The 5,611-nt window shown below is 38.1% G+C and overlaps 1 protein-coding gene across 2 annotated transcripts in view; it reads right to left on the reverse strand.

Annotated features, from left to right (window-relative positions):
* Positions 1-5,611, reverse strand: part of ADGRB3 (adhesion G protein-coupled receptor B3) — a 659,277-nt gene that overhangs the window by 337,654 nt on the left and 316,012 nt on the right. The window lies entirely within an intron of this gene.

Consider the following 5,611-nt stretch of genomic DNA (forward strand, 5'->3'; position numbering starts at 1 on the left):
AAAGACCTTTCTAAGGCAGTGACATCTGAGCTGAGAACAGAATGATGAGAAGAAGGCAGCCATGGGAATACTTAAGGAAAAGTGTTTCAAAAATAGGAAAAGAAACTACAAATTCTCTGGGTAGAGGGGACATTCTGGACAAGTTTAAGAAACAGAAAGAAAGCCAATATAGCTAGAGTGGTTTTGAATAGGGTTTGGGTGGGATGGAGGAGGGAGAATATTAATAAAAGATGAAAAAGATAGGTAAAGGTTAGATAAATTTGGGCCTTGATCCCATAATGATTATATGACGTGAGTTTCATTAAAAAATAAAAATAAAAATCTAACTTTTGCTCTTGAGTGGAAAACTAACTGCAGAAGAATAAGAGTAAAAACAGGGAAATCAGAAAGTAGTCTGTTTTGTTTACTGGGGCCAGAAGTGATGCTAGCATGGTTTAGGGAAACAACATGACTTGGTGACAGATTGCATAAGAAGGAAAGTACAGAATCAAAGACATGTACAGAGATGTCTTGAACTCTCTTTGGATTTTGGTTAAAATCCAAAGAGAGTTCAAGACATGGCACAATAGGTCTCATGTATTTTTTCAGCTTCTCTGCACTTGGCCAATGACATTTGCATGTGTGATATACAGGACCATAATCACACCTAGATTATAGGTTAAAGCATGTGTAACATATGTCCAATTCCATGTAATCTGGCTGTGACTCTATTTCTTAGTCTCCTATTCAAGAAAGCATACAGAAATGAAATTGAGTAAGAGGAACATTATTATACAAGTAACCTTTGGTTTGCTCTAATATATATTTTTTAAGCTAACCAATTCCTAAAGAGTGCTTTAATTCTTTTTTTAACAGGTGTATAGACAAAATAATTCACAGTTGATCAAGACAAAGAGTCATTATACTATGGTTTAGATCTTTTATCCAGAACATCTATCCAAATAGCACATCAATTGGCTGTTGGCAATTAGAAACTACCAAGGATTCAGGATGGCAGGAGATTATAATCCAGGGTGCCCCTAGCAGGTTTCAGGGACCAAGATCAATGGAGAATATGACTCAGAGACAAGAAACCAACAAAGACACTGGAAAAGCAGGGAATAAATCATGGGACAAAAGGATTAGGGTATGGAGGGCAGTAAGTCAGGAGTAGGAGCCACAGCAGGCTGGATGACCTAACCTGAAAAGCTATGGCCAGAGGGCTCCTGCCAGCAGGGCTGGGTTGTCCGAGCTTGACCTTTGCAATTTGCCAGATCTAGAGGAATATAAGAGCAAAGTATAGAAGCAGATATTCTCTAACATTAACTAGTTCAGCGGAAAAAACTAGAGTCTTTAAGGACAGCTTTTTTCTTCTTTTAGTCACAAATCACACGGCAACTCTGACTCATTTTAAGAACGACATCAGAACATTATTCCAGGTATCTTTCACACTAATCTCATTGTTCTGCCATGATGTCAGACAGTTTGATCTGTGCAATGTCTGAAAAGCTTGGATGGGCAATTTTTTACACGATGCTACTGGCTGACGATTAAGGGCTCCAGCAAGAGGCAGCAGAGTGGGTCTACTTTGAGGTGCAGTAGATGCGGGAGGCTTGGTGGAAAGAAGCAGCAGTCAATCTTCAGTGCTCCAGGGCATGAGCTTGGTGCTGCTCTGGGGTCTTCACTTAAAAATGAAAGGTGAAAAAAGCGAGTGATAATAATAGGATTAAATATACTAAATGATAATTCCCCAGTGGTAACCTGGAGGAGCAGCCAAAATTACACAAGCATAAATAAGTGTGGGAAAATCATTCTCAAATCCAGACTGGGGATGCTTCTTAAGTAAAGAATGATGTACGGACCCATCACCCAAGTTTGAGCAGGCCTGGCTGATACATCAAAGTGTCAGCACGTGCAAGAAGCATGTGTGCATTACAAGTTAACCCCTGGCAACACTATAGGCAGTAGCCATAGCAGTTTCTGTCCTGGGGGATGAGGCTGGCACAGGCCTCTTTGCTAAAGTACAATTCTCACAAGTCTTTCAAGATTCCCTATTATGAGCTGAATTGTGGCTGCTCCCAAATACGTTATGTTGAAGCCAGAACCTCCAGTACCTCAGAATGTGTCCATATTTGGAGGCAGAGACTTTGAAGAGGTACTTAAGTTAAAATGAGGCCATTAAGGTGGGCCCTCATACAACCTGATGGGTGTCTTTATAAGAAGAGATTAGGACACACAGAGATACCAGGTGTGCATGCACACAGAGAAAAGGGTCATGTGAGGACACAGAGAGAGGGCAGCCATATGCAAGCTAAGGAGAGAAGCTTCAGGAGAAGTCATCTTGAATTTCTAGCCTCTAGAACCATCATAAAACACCAGCCTGCAATATTTTTTATGGCAGCCCTAGTAAACTCATACATTCTCCAGTAAGTTTTTAAAAGAAAAATATTTGATAATACATGATGTCACAAAAACTATAAAATACCTGTACATTGTGCTAATGCAAATCTCAATATTTTCTTTGCTCTGAAAGAAATAATGGGGGATTCTAAAAGGACAAAACAATCTATGAGATGTTTTATTATATTTTTAAAAACCTGTGACCAAAATCATCTATATTTTGTGGCATTTACTAGTTTTAGGCTGCACCATACATATTCTTAAAACATCTTTGCCTCCTTACCTCTTCCCACCTGATTGATGTGCATACTCTGTACTCCCCTAAGGAGATTGTGAGTTCCTCGCAGCCAGCAGTCATCTGCTAAATTTTGTTCATAATAGGATATACCCATGCTGATTTGTGAATCAAGATGTGCTGTTTGATATCTACCCCATTTAAGGAAGTTATTTGGCATTGAATTTCTTATTTCAGATAAATAAAGAGCCTTATTCTTTATAATAAGGACAAGGTTTAAATACTGACTAGAATAAGCTAATGTCATACAAGGCTCTCTCTAACACAGAGAAACAATAGGGAATCTTAGGCTGTTAAGTACTGACAACAGCAAAAGTTTATGACTTACAGTGATTGTCAGCTGAGTGTTATGGTCCTGTTCACAACCTGGTTCTCACTGAGCCAGGAATCCTAGTTATTGATTTAAGCCATTCTCCTCACTCATTTCTCTCAATTTTAAAATGGCCCTGTAGTTTCAACCTTAAGGACTAAAGCTTCTGCACTGACTCTCATTTTCTTTGACACTTTCCCTGCCTTTCTCCTCTACAACAAGTGAGGGGGAAAAAAAAAAAAAGAAAAAAAAGCAACGGTGCCCATACATTCTTAGGCAGTGACATGAGAAACATCTGACCTTCCTTTAGGCAGTGACATGAGAAACATCTGACCTTCCTTTCTTAGCAGGAGAAATACCAAAAATGCATATCTGCATGGTAGCAGAATCTGTGGTCCAGAGATGCTTTGGGCTTTTGCTCTATTAAAGCATTACTAAACTTCTTGGATAATGAGAGTAGCTACATTTTTTGAGCTCTTACTCTATGCCACATGTTATGTAAATTTTACCTAGATTGTTTAACCCTTACATTTGCACTATAAGGTAGGTACTATTATCTCATATAATAGAAGTGAAAATTGAGTCATAGAGAAGTCGATTAACTTGTCTAGCATCACATAGCTAACGAGGTCAAAGCCATGACCTGAAGCTCAGGATTCTGCCTACAGAGCAAGCACTCTTAATCATGACACTCTACTGTCTTTCCTACCTCTCCTGCTATGCCAAGATGGCATTACAATTCCAGCCTAAAGGCTGCTAATTCTACAAAGGGAAGTAGAAAATGCAAGAAAATTTGGAGTTCAAGATGAGTTTAGTTTATGCCATATTAAGTTAGAGATGCTAGCCAATCAGAAATTCCTGGAACCCTTTGAAATAGAGAATTGACGTTTTAGTAAGGTATAGGGGATATTGAGTGAGACTATAAACTGGAGTTCAAGCAAAGACAATAAATATATACAAAAATCTTCTTATAAAATTGTTTGTGGAAAGTGAAATAAAAGAGGTACAAATACTCTGGGTTTTCAGAGAAGAGAAAGATCATTTTCAGACAGTTCGGGGCTTGCTGGCATGGCATTCAGAGAGACTTGCTAGAGTTGGGCTAGGATTTTGACATGGAGAGATGGAAGAAGGAATTCTAGAAGAGGAGGACATTCTGGGTTCCTGAAAAGACACCAGCAAAGACAATGAAATAGAAAAATACAGCTCCTGTTATGAGAGCATGACTAGGTCATCTATGTGCTTAGAATTTGAGAGATATGTGGAGGACTAATGAGAGAGTAGGATGAAAATGGAGGAACTTATTTCTGATTATGCCAAAATGACAACAAAACAATCAACCAAATTGCTCTATTTAAGTCAAACCAGCTAATATCCATGACTAAGCTTTTGGCTAAACTAATTGTTCACTGAGTCAATGCATTCTAATGAGCAATTCTGTTAGGTAGTTCGGCAGGCATGAACGACATGAGCAAGGCCCAGCTCTGTAACCTTAGAGAACTCCCTTAAGGACCTCCCAGAAACACCTATTTTTTTATGTTATGAATCACCCCAAATCCTAAGGCACAAAGGCCATAAAATTTGCTGGCTTAAACCAGCCATAAATGCGTGCGTAGAAAGTAATATCCCAACTTGCCCACGACCTCAGCCTCATTATATCATCATTATAATATCATGCCTATGCCCAGAAGTTCATGAATCTAATTATAACAGACTGAATTCTGTCATATAGCAATCAAATGTTGGTCAAGGTGACCTCATATGCTGATCATCTTGTACTGCCCTTGTACCCTCCATCATAGCCAAATATAAACACACTTTCCCACTTCTGTGCTGTTACAGCTGTTTGCTGAAAACCCACTCCTCTCTTGGAGCATAATACTCTTTTTTATTGTTTCACCTCCCAAATTCCACAGGGCTGCAGCCTTCCTTAGTGTGGCCTGTCTCCTAAAAATGTACTTTCAATAAATCTCATATTTTCTAAATCTCTTTGACCTATAATTCTTTATTGTGTCGGTATGGAAAAGCCAAGGACTCCTTCCAAGCTGCTAGGGTGATGTCAGATTTCACATCATCCCAACAGTAACAGTTCAATCAAAATATGTTCCCAGTATAACCTGGTAATCTTAATTGCTTGAATTTCGGAAACTAAATATTTTAAAGTCCTATATCTTGAGAGTTAGAACAGGCCTTAGAGATTATTTAATGTTTTAAAACAGTTTTGAAATTAGAACTTTTATTTTGAGTCAAGGACTTCAAATGCTATTTTTAAATGTAAATGCTAATGTATAGAAGCATTTCAGAACTACAGGGAAAAGCTGTACTCAGCTCACTTTAATAAGTTTTGAAAATTGGAAAACTGTACCATTTTTTGTAAGGAAAAAAAAGTATCTTTGAAATGCTGAAATGATGGTAATCTTCCCATCCTATCCCCCAATGTATTTTTACAATTAAAAATGTATTCCTGGGCACTGGTGATATAATATAGAATGCAGCTTCAATAATTCTCATAGCAGTTACTTTCAGCAGTATATGCATATATTTAAGTAATATGCATGCCTTCATACATATCAGAGTATCAATATTATTTATGAATGATGCCATGATTCCAAAAAGCCTTCTTTTCCTCT

The sequence above is a fragment of the Pteropus alecto genome, unplaced genomic scaffold, assembly GCF_000325575.1.
Source record: "Pteropus alecto unplaced genomic scaffold, ASM32557v1 scaffold7, whole genome shotgun sequence".
NCBI lineage: Eukaryota > Metazoa > Chordata > Mammalia > Chiroptera > Pteropodidae > Pteropus > Pteropus alecto.